Source organism: Oryx dammah, unplaced genomic scaffold, assembly GCF_014754425.2.
Source record: "Oryx dammah isolate SB20612 unplaced genomic scaffold, SCBI_Odam_1.1 HiC_scaffold_23, whole genome shotgun sequence".
NCBI lineage: Eukaryota > Metazoa > Chordata > Mammalia > Artiodactyla > Bovidae > Oryx > Oryx dammah.
The window spans coordinates 21,848,944-21,860,915 of NW_024070207.1; the positions used below are offsets into that span (position 1 = coordinate 21,848,944).

General features: G+C 37.8%; 1 long non-coding RNA gene across 1 annotated transcript in view; it reads right to left on the minus strand.

Moving 5' to 3' along the window:
- LOC120881421 overlaps nucleotides 1–5,212 on the minus strand; it is a 25,193-nt gene extending 19,981 nt beyond the window's left edge. Inside the window, exon 1 of the long non-coding RNA XR_005725304.1 lies at nucleotides 5,164–5,212. This is a non-coding gene — a long non-coding RNA (uncharacterized LOC120881421). The remainder of the gene's footprint in view (nucleotides 1–5,163) is intronic.
- Nucleotides 5,213–11,972: the final 6,760 nt, after the last annotated feature.

Genomic DNA, 11,972 nt, shown 5'->3' on the forward strand with positions numbered 1-11,972 from the left:
CTTTGGGTAGTATACTCATTTTCACTATATTGATTTTTCTGATCCGTGAACATGGTATATTTCTCCATCTATTTGTGTCATGTTTGATTTCTTTCATCAGTGTTTTATAGTTTCTATATATAGGTCATTTGTTTCATTAGGTAGATTTATTCCTAAGTATTTTATTCTTTTCATTGCAATGGTGAATGGAATTGTTTCCTTAATTGCTCTTCCTGTTTTCTCATTGTTAGTGTATAGGAATGCAAGGGATTTCTGTGTGTTAATTTTATATTCAGGGCAGCTCTAATTTTAAAGATGAAAATAAGTGAAATAAGGATATGCAGAAATTGAAACCCTCATACACCACCGTATGAGAATGTAAAATGGTGGGGACACTATAGAAAGTAGTTTGGCACTTCCACCAAAATTTCAACCTAGAGTGACCACATCAACAGCAATTTCACCCCTAGATATATATCCCAGAGAATTTAAAACAAATGTTCAAACAGAAACTTGTATGTGAATGTTTATGGCTGCATTATTCACAAAGCCAAAATGGAAATAACCCACATGTCCACTGACTGTTGAATTTTTATGCAAAATGTGCTGTATACCCCTACCATGGATTTTTATTTAGCTATAATATGAAATGAAATAGTGATACATACTAAAATATGAATGATAGATGAAAAAAACTAGACTGCAAAGAACACATTTTGTAAGATCTCATTCACTTAAAATATCCAGAACAGACACATCTACGGAAATTAAAAAATCAACTTGTGGTTTTCAGGGGCTTGTGAGAGGGACTGTTGGGAAGAAAACATTTTCTCTACCATCTTAGACTTAACTGGCTTGGGGCCTGAAAATTAATTAACAGTAAATTAATAGGAGAAACATTTATTAACTATGTAGGAACTTTCAGATGAAGAGGCTCCCTAATGGGCTAGAGTTAGGGGTTTATATACCAAGTTCTCAAGGGGCTTGGTGGATTAGAACTTCAAAGGATGGAAGCATCTGATGAGGCTTATTTATGCAATCTTGAAATGTTCCCTGGTGGCTCAGTGGGTAAAGACTCCACCTTCAATGCAAGAAACCTGAGTCTGATCCCTGGGTCAGAAAGATCTCTTGGAGAAGGAGATGGCAACACACTCCAGATTCTTGCCTGGAGAATCCCATGGATAGAGGAGCCTGGCAGTCTACAGTCCATGGGGTCACAAAGAGTCGAACAGGACTTAGCAATTAAACCACTAAACCAATATCCAAGTTCAGGCCTCCCTGATTAGAGACACACATCCCCACCCCCCACTCCCACCTCCTGGCAATGTGGGTGGGGTTGTAGCAGCTGTCTCTTACAAAGTTCAGCTTTAGTTAGATAAGGCAAGTTCAGAAATGACTTATTTCTGCCTCTCTCAAGGGCTTCCTGATAGCTCAGTTGGTAAAGAATCTGAATGCAGTTCAGGAGACTGGTTTGATTCCTGGGTCAGGAAGATCTGCTGGAGAAGGGATAGTCTACCCTTTTCAGTATTCTTGGGCTTCCCTTGTGGCTTAGCTGGTAAAGAATCTGCCTGCAATGTGGGAGACCTGAGTTAAATCCCTGGGTTGGAGAAGGGAAAGGCTACCCATTCCATTCTGGCCTAGAGGATTCCATGGACTGTATAGTCCATGGGGTCACAAAGAGTCCGACACAACTGAGCAACTTTCACTTCACTTCACTGGCTCTCTTGTAGCTCAGATGTTTTCAATTTGAACTTAATCTTTGTACCATTCAGTGGGTTATCAGTCCCATTAGGAGAATAGGCAGTCATTCATAATTAGTATAGACTTTCTTTGGAGAAGAAAATGACAACCCACTCCAGTATTCTTGCCTAGAAAATCCCATGGATGGAGGAACCTGGTAGGCTACAGTCCATGGGCTCGAAAGGAGTCAGACACGACTGAACAACTTCACTTTCACTTTCACCCTGGCTGAGCAACTTCACTTTCACTTTCACCCTGGCCAAGATCTTCCCTGTAGCTCAGATGGTAAAGAATCTGCCTGCAATGCAGGAGACCTGGGTTTGATCCCTGGGTCAGGAAGATCCTCTGGAGAAGGGGCTGGCAATCCACTTCAGTATTCTTGCCTGGAGAATCCCACGGATAGAGGAGCCTGACGGGCTACAGTTCGTGGGGTCGCAAAGAGTCAGACACGACTAGGTGTCTAACCCATCCACTCATAGACTTTCTTTGGGGGATGTTGAAAATGCCCTAAAATTTACTGTGGTCATGGATCCACAATTTTCTGAAAATACTAAAAATCAGTAACCAGTACATTTTAATATTGTGAATTATATGGTATGTGAAAGTGAAGTCGCTCAGTCGCTCAGTCGTGTCTGACTCCTAGCAACCCCATGGACTGTAGCCTACCAGGCTCTTCCGTCCATGGAATTTTCCAGGCAAGAATACTGGAATGGGTTGCCATTTCCTTCTCCAGAGGATCTTCCCGACCCAGTGATTGAACCTGGGCCTCCCGCATTGTAGGCAGACGCTTTACCATCTGAGCCACCAGGGAAGTCTATATGGTATGTGATGAGCATATCAAAAATTTACATAGTAAATCAATGTGTACATTTAATAAAATTTCAGTAAAAGATCGATGGGAAATTTTATAATGTGAGTTAATTAAGGTTAGAATAATACAACCCACTGATCAACCTTTACATCAAAGTGTGGGATACAATGTGGGTGTTCAGATATGATACAATAGGGATACGAAGCATCATCTAAAATGTTCTTGCTAAAATAACTGAGCCTGAATTTTATCAAGTTCATAGATCTCACAACAGGATGTTCTGTTTCTAATGGAACCCGTTCAGGACAGGATGCATATAAGTACAGAATGTGAGTAATTCTATGGGACAGATAATTCAGTCTTTTCATCAAAAGGATAGCAAAAAAAAAAAAAAAAAAAGAGGAGCAGGGGCTGTTATTGGTGAAAAGAAGACTAAGTCCTATTTCAGTTAGTGCTATGTAAGTTACCTGTTCAGATCCTAAGAACAAATCAAATTTAAGAGAGATATTTAGGTGAAATAGCTATATTGGACATGGATAGTTTCATGTAGCATTAGGGAATAATTGTAATTTTTCTTAGATGTAGTAATAGTATTTTGGTTATATATTTTAAAGTCCTATTTGTTGTAATTTATGTTACAGTAGAGTATGTGGAGGAAGGGCTTCTCTCGTACTTAGTTGGTAAAGAATATGCCTGCAATGCAGGAGACCCTGGTTCGATTCCTGGGTCGGAAACATTCCCTGGAAAAGGAAATGGCAACCCACTCCAGTATTCTTGTCTAGAGAATCCCATGGACAGAGGAGACTGGCAGGCTACAGTCCATGTGGTCAAAAAAGTCGGACACAACTTAGTGACTAAGCCACCACCACCACATGTGGAGGAAATAACTTCTTTAGGTTTAGACATGGTATCATAAAATACTGGGAATATGCTTTGGAATATGCTAGAAAAAAAAAACTTGACAAAATGTTGATTGTTAAAACTGCTTGACTGACATATAGAATTCATATATTCTTTGTTTGAAATGATTCATGATAAAGAGCTAAAACTATCCAAAAGCAACTATGCAAGCAAAACTGATAAGTCATTGTGTTTTCAGTATGCTATTGAGTAATATGGGTGAAAATACCCACCTGAAAGAGTTGATTCTGGTTGTATTACCAAGATGTAGTTGGCTGTATCTCCAGTTAGGACTGGAAACAGGTGATTTTTAAATAGTGTAGAATTATTCAACTGCTTAAATATAGTGTAGAGTATCTATTTCTAATGATCCCTGTGTGAGAATGTAAATATAGAGAAGAAATTCTGGAGGATACATACTGTACATTTAACAGGGTCAGCTCTGAGAATGGCATGAACTTTTAGGGCTGGTGGCCAAAGGTAACCTTCATCATTTGCTGAGCACCTACTATGGGCCAGCTACTCTTCCTCATGCTGGAAATACAGACACAAAAGAGACATAAATTCCTGTTCACATGGGGCTCACATTCTAGTGGGGGAGACTGAAAAGTAAGCTCAATGAGATACAGGTGTATTCTGATAGATAATGACATCTGCTGTCACCACAGAAAAGCAGAGAAGGGGAATTGGGCATGAGGAGGGGGAGGGACCTGCACTTGCAGGTAGGTTGTTTGGCCAGGGCCTCCCTGAGAAGGAGACATAAAGGCCTGAGGAAGTGACCAGGTGGTGTGGGGATGTCCCTGTGGAAATCTGGGGCATCATCCTGTGAGGATCATATCCTGTGTGCCGCTTATGAAGTTATGCTGTCAAATCATTTAGATAGTTATGAATACAAATAGTCATTTACCCTCCAGTTTTGAAGCAAGAGGAGCTGTGATGTATTCTGTCAGTTTGTTATTGGTCAGGGTTAGGGCCTGAATTATCTTGATGATTCACTTAATTAGGGTATGGTTGAAGACCTTTGCCACTTTGAATAAATCCAGGTTCTAGCCATGCATACAATGTGTATACTCCTGTAATATGGATCCTTTTGAAACAGGTGTAGAGATTGGTCTCTACAGAGCATCTCACTTAAGTGACTTCTTCCAGTTTTATAACTTGTTTCTAGCTAAATGACTGAGAGTGCTACACAAACCTGTCATTTGTCCCTTGTGTGAGGACACTCATCCCTCGTGGGAATCAATAAGTTATAAGCAGGAGAATGTTTGTGTATCTGTGGATGCAGGACTAACAGGTTATTCATTTCAGGAACCTCAGGGCCAGTAGTTTAGGTAAGCAGAAAGGTTCATCAGTATGACCACAAACCTCAATCCCAGAAAATTACTCTGTGGAGTGACTAAATGGTCACAGTGGGTTATATCACAATGGGTTTGTAGTAAAAAGTCCAGACCATCTGTACATTTAGGCTTATTTCTCCTAAGGGTAGGTAGTTTCCGGTTGAATTTTTTTTTTAATGGAACTAGAAGACTGGTGTGTTTTTGTTTTGTTTTTGTTAGGTTTTTCTTGCTGAATTCCTACTGAGGGAAATTAATTTTTATCTGTTGCAAAGGTATTCCACAGTATTTTCTTTCTTTTCAGGTGCAGTTAAGAAAATCAAAGGGCTTGATCAACAGCTCATACATTGCCTTGGTTTGGGCCCAGAGTGCAAGCACAGACGAAGAGCAGACCCTGACTTCACACTTCTGATAGGTATGTAATACAGGCCTCAGTTGTGCTTCGATTCTGTTTCCCCCTTCTCTATAGTAGGCTCCTGTCTCAAGGTAGGTCTCTAACCAAATTTCTCGGTTAGTGTCTGGTTAGTAGTGTGTTCATGTATGTGCTAAGTTACTTCAGTCGTGTTTGACTCTTTGTGACCACATGGACTGTAGCCCACCAGGCTCCCCTGTCCATGGGATTCTCCAGGCAATAATACTGGAGTGGGTTGCCATTTCCTTCTCCAGGGATATTCATGTATACTTAGTGGCTGTAATTGTTCATTGTAATGATCAGAAGAGTTCTTTCTACCTGTGTGTTTCAAATATCAGCCTATTTGTAAGTTCCAACACCCTTGAACTCAGTTTCAACTCAAAGCCCAGAAAAGGCCATTATTTTACTGTAGCCAATTTCACACATCTGATAGGTATGGAAACGAACTCCTGGGTGTACCTTTTGTTTTATTCCCATGCTTTTTCCAAAGATGACTTTCTGAAGTGTTTTAATCCAATTTATACTGGTTCCATGGTGGTGCATTCTTAATGCTTAGACTGAACAAAGGCAGGGTTATTTCAGTAACCTGAGACCTTTTAAAGCTATCAAAATACCCTGATAGTTTCACAAATCCTAGAGCTAGTAAGAAATTTGAGGTTAAGCTGTTTGTTCCTTGGGTTGCTGAAGAAAGGACCTGTCATTCTATGTTGGAATCTTTGAAGGATGATATGAAATTTCCCATGTAAAATGTACTTTGGTGTAGTGCCTCCTAGTTAAGAAGCATTGTTTATATATTACTGAAATCTCTATTAGGAAGGATACAGCAGAAATTCATTTGTTGTTTCCTTATAGGAAGAAACAGGGCTTCCCTGGTAGCTCAGATGGTAAAACGTCTGCCTGCAGTGCGGGAGACCCGGGTTCGATTCATGGATTGGGAAGATCCCTTGGAGAAAGAAATGGCAACCCACTCCAGTACTCTTGCCTGGAAAATTCCATGGACTGAGGAGTCTGGTAGGCTACAGTCCATGGCATTGCAAAGAGTCAGACACAACTGAGCAACTTCACTTTTCCTTTTCCTATAGGAAGAAACTAGAATTGTCAAATGCCTGTTCTGTATTATTCTTCTGGTTTATAGCTTAGGGCATGCTCAGTATTATTGAAAGAGGAATAGGTTTTATTTATGATGTACTGTTTGTGATTCTAATAGTAATACACACACAGGTGATTTAGAAAGTTATACTCATTTAATGGGGGAGTCATAAGGGACTGTTTTCCAGTAGTTGTACTGGCCTATCACCTCTTATGGACCATATCATAGGCACACTCTCCTGTTGATGTGGGTGAGGGTGAGCATTCAGCAGACTTTGACTTCATATGTTGTATCCTAGCTTTATATGACATCTATGTTCTGTGAATCAGCAGTTGGGGTAGGGAGAGATGAGGGGAGCAGAGAGAAGGTGGTCAGCTTCATAAACCCCTTATGACCTCATCAACCTGTGACCTCAGATTTTGAACAAATCCTTTTACTTCTCCAGGTTTCAATATCTTCACCTAATTTATGAGTAAGTAAATGAAAAATTCCTATATTTTGTGGTCAAATTCCTTTTTGAGAAGCTGATGAATAGTATGGAAATTAATTTTTAAAAATGTGTATCTGTACATATGTATACAATTAGCAGCTACTTTAGGAAGTTTAAGGACCTATGGCCCTCTCTTAAGAGCACCTGGACTTAGGGAGGTCACTGTCTTTTCCAGTTTCACACATCTGTCATTTTAGTGCCTTCCATAATTCAAGTCATATCTGACCCATGCCTGGAACTCCCCAATAATTTCTCACTGAAATGAGAATGAAAATATTTACCAAGCATGGCCAACAATGAACAAGATTTGGCTACTCTTTGCCCTGATTACTTAACCTCTTTCCTTCTTGGTTACTTTGTCCTGGACACACAGGTTTGTTCCTTTTGGGCTTTATTAGTAGGAGTATAATTGACAGAAGATAAAGTGTCCTGTTTGAACTGTAGAATTTGATAACTATTGACACGTTTCACCTGAGATGTGACTACCACCCTAAGAATAATAAACACATCCAAAACACCCCAAAACCTTTTTGCTTCCCTTGGTATAAATGTAAAGAGAACTAAATTTTCCTGCAGAGAGGTTCTCTAGTTCTTTGTTTCATGCTGAACTAGGGATACTTTATTATCATGAAAATTATATATGTTGGGAAAAAACTTGATCCTGGTTTATTTGAATATGTCTGAGAAATTTCTTTCTTATGTTTTTGATACTTTATGCCCCAGATCAAATATTACTCAAGTAAAACCTTTTGTAGGATTCTCATATTAATGAGTGTTATGATATATTCTCCTATCAATGCTTTCATTTTAGGTATTTTGAATGTTAATCCTAGTAAATTTGGAGTCCCTGGCATATTTCTACCCATAACAAATCTTAAAAGAAATTTTATAGAATTTTGTGTTCATAAAAGTTGAAAAATACTTAATCATTTTAAAATGGTAAAAATGTGCTTAAAATATATTTATGGATGCTTGTTTATGGTCCTCAACAAGCCTAAAGTTGAATTCAACAAGTTGGCTAAGGAAAGAGTATGTGGTAGCTTATGATTTGTGTGTGGGATAGGACCATTTCTCTTTAATGGCAATAGACATAACATGATCATCTACAAAACAGTCAATTTTATGTTATGTATTGTTGGAAAATAAAAAAGTTTTTTTCAACCTTCTTAGGGTCCCTGGCTAGGTCTGAAAATGAAACTGATAAAGATAGATGGACAGGAGAAAAGCATACAGATTTATTTGGCAGAAGGTTTATATGAGATGAGAGTCTTCATAAGAAAATGAAGACCTGAGGAAATGGTTAGATTTGTGCAGTTTATGCTAGGTATGAGAAAGAATGGAAAATCATGGAGGAATATAATAGGTTAAGGAAAATGAGGTAACTCTAGTAAATGGGGGTTGTTTCATCAAGGCCTCTTTGTTTGGATTCTTCTTGGTGTCCCTTCTAATTGGGATAAAGATGCTCCTTTCCTCCAGGTATGGGCTTCCCTGGTGGCTCAGATGGTAAAGAATCCACCTGCAATTCAGGAGACCCAGGTTCGATCCCTGGTTTGAGAAGATCCTCTGGAAAAGGGATTGGCTACCCACTCCAGTATTCTTGCCTGGAGAATTCCTCCTGAACAGAGGAGTCTACAGTCCATGGGGTCACAGAGAGTCAGACACAACTGACTAACACTTCCTCTAAGTATAAGAAGGGCACCTGTCACATAAAGGTTTTATTACCTGTTTCAGGGGAGAAAAGCATGTCAGAGTGGTCAAAGAGGCCATTTTGTTTCTACCTTTTCTCAAACCTCTTCAACTTAAAATATTCAATATTTTCAGTGTGTCATATTTTAGGCTATCATGTCCTAAACTCCCATCAATATACTTTACCACAGTAAAACAAATGATATATAGGATGGTCACCTAAGGCCACCTAAGGGGTAGGATTTAATGTTATAATTTCTAATCACTTTTGTTTAATTTTAATGGATTCTTATTTGGACTAGTCAAAATTTGAAGGAAATAAACATTTTAAAAAATGATAAGAATTATTAAATGTTAGATTAAAATAGTCTAAATTTTATCACACTTCTTCTCCTTTCTCTTTTGCAAGACCTTTTAAATATTGTTTCAGTGATGTAGTACTTTATACTTCTGGACCCAAAACATAACCTCTGAAATTTCTTTTCCCAGTAAATTAAACTTATTGTAATCTATATACCTTCCTCTTCACCTTCAATACTTATAAAAGACAAACACTAGTCATATTAAAGTAATAATGAAATGAAATAAAAGTAGGTTATTGAAAGGATATGATTAGAAGCAATCAACCTCAATACATCCCTATTGCATTCCTTCAGCTTTCACTTGCTTACAGTAGGTAGATCCTTGGAGATCTGAGAGATGGCTGTTTAGTTCTATGTTCTGTGGTCTTCTTGATAGCAATGAAAGCCAAGTCACCACCCCCCCCCTTCTTAGAGTGAGCTCATTCAGCTTCTTCGGATTTTCTACTGCACATTTCAAAATGATATTCCTAATTCATAAGGCTTGGTGAAATTTGAGGTTGTCTTTTCTTGTAAATGTTAATGTCTTACACAAATGCTTTTGAGTATTTGCCAGCTTTGTAAAAACTGAGATTGTCTTTTGCTTGTTTCATGAAAGCATAGCTACAGTTATACTAGATCCTACTGAAAGTTTCATGCCTTTTCTTTCTACATACTATGAATCTTTAATATAATATTTCTTTCCTGTTGGTGGAAGGAAAAAGGATTGAAGCAGAAGCCAAAAACTCTAGCTTTCATCTGTCTGACTAAAGTGCTTTCATCTTGCTATTTCTTCAAATTTTACTTTTCATGGAGATTAAATTATCACTTTTCCTCTATCACTCAAGACATTACAGAGCCCCACAAAAGTTACTTAAGGGTTTCTGAAGAAAATGTCTGATTTTTCTGTCATGAGAATAAATTCTAACAACTTGAACATCACATGTTTGCATGAAGCTGTCAGTTTTATTGGTGATAAAAAATGCAAGCTTTCAGATTAATAGGCCTTTATGTATCTATTGTTCTTATTTTAAGTAGCACATTCAACACTCACTTTGAGAATATTAGAATCTACTTAATTTTAGGCAATTTGACCGGACACAAAGAGTGGAGTAAACTGTGACTGTGTCTGCCAAAGCTTTCTGTAAGGATATATTTTGGGGAAAGGAGCACTTAAAAATAATAGCTAAGTTATTACAGTGTTTGATGCTTTATTCTCTTCACCAGTATTTAGAGTGAAACCATCTATGTTCTCGCAGAGACTATTTGTACCCCTTTATTGTTCTGAATAATTTAAAGAAGCAGTAAAAAGCAAAAGAAGTAGCAATAGTAATAGTAACAGAATGATAAGCACTAAGATCTGATCTCAGCAATGTTACTAATTGACTTGGCTTTAAGTAAGTCACACTCCTTAGATCTTAGCTTCTTCATCATTAAATGTGGAGGACAAGATCAGTGGACTTCTAAGAAGACCTCTTCCCACTTACATATTTCAGGATTGTGTGATTCTGTGTGTGGTTAGTTTTAAATTGCAAGCAGAATGATTGTGTGCTTCTCTGCAAAGGTAGCAATGAAACGTTTACATTAGAAAGTTGTGGACAGTGTGCTTGTGTAGACACTATGCTCAAGAGGCCCAGGGGCGAAGCTAATTTCAGGAGGGGAGCTGGGAATGTGGATTCAGAGAAATCATGACATTAATAGTAGTAAAATTAAACAGGGTGGCGCTTGTGTTAAAGAACCTGCCTGCTAGTGCAGGTAAACCTAAGAGACGCAGGTTTGATCCCTGGGTTGGAAAGATTCCCTGGGGGAGAGCACGGCAACCCACTCTGGTATTCTTGCCTGGGAAATCCCATGGGCAGAGGAGCCTGGCTATGGTCCATAGGTTCACAGAGAGTTGGACTCAATTGAAGTGAAGTTGAACAAGCTGACATCTTCCCGGTGGACTAGGAAATCAGATCATTGATCATGAAAGCTCTGGGGAAGGTTTGAAAATTAATGAAACTAGAGAAGATTTGGATCATCCACTCTGGCACATTTTTCAAGGATTCAAGTATTAATGGATAAAACAATTATTAAGTATTTAGTATTTCAGGTTTGACCCTGTATTGCTCACCAACTCTCTCTTCAGACTTGAATCTGAATGCCTTTTATAATTTCTAAAGTTCAAATATACTCTAAGAATGAATATTTCCTAACAGTTAAGGTAATTTTTATCATTCTACATAAATACAATTCTAGACAAGATATATCATTTTTAGAAACATAAGTAGAATTGTTATGATATGCATCCAGCCTTCTAAAATGACTTGAGGTGACATAGCAACAAAAATGAAATAAGATGAATATGGTCCTTCTTTAGCTGAACTTAAGAAGTGGTCATGCTAAGTATGCAGGCTTGTTTAGACTTGTTTAGAGGCTTGAATGAGATAGGAGTTTTGGGAGGACATTGCAGAAGAATGTTGACCATTCCGCTTATCTCTCTGGCTTAGCACTGTACCTCTCACATTCTATCTCATAACATTTTACACAAGTGTTTTAATATGCCATATCGAGGAGAATGCTGTTTTGGCAAATATCATTCTACTGTCTGATTTTGTGGTATATATCTTTTAGAATGCTAGAAAATTAAGAATGAATTAGAAAGATTATAATTTGTATTAATGCGTATCAATTCGAATGTTCTAGAAGTGTGATCTCTTTTCAAGTTGAAATATATTTAAGTAGTTGAACTGATGGCTTATCTTTAGCCTTCATTTTCTAATTTATTAAACTTAAATATGTGGTATACAACATTAAAAAACAGCATAAATTATTGCGATCTAATTTTCAACAGCAAACAATAAAAATGTCCATGATACTTGAAGAAAAATATGGCCCATCCACTTAAAAAAATTTTATAATTTTTCTTTTCCAGGGGTAAAAATGGTTTTGTCTGTCTTGAGTTAGGGCATGTTTCTTCATTACTACCACTACCACCACCAGCATTAGCCCCATCTTCACATAGGGGTTTTAAATTGTCATGAAAATAATCTTGAGTGAGGGGCTAGGAATTAAAGAAGAAAAGAATGTTCCATTTAGTTCATATGTAATATTGTTTAATACTTTCAGAAAATTACGTTATGAAGTGTGTGTTTATGGTGATGATCATTGCAGACAAATGAAGAACCTAACCTAAGCTGAAAACAAGATGCC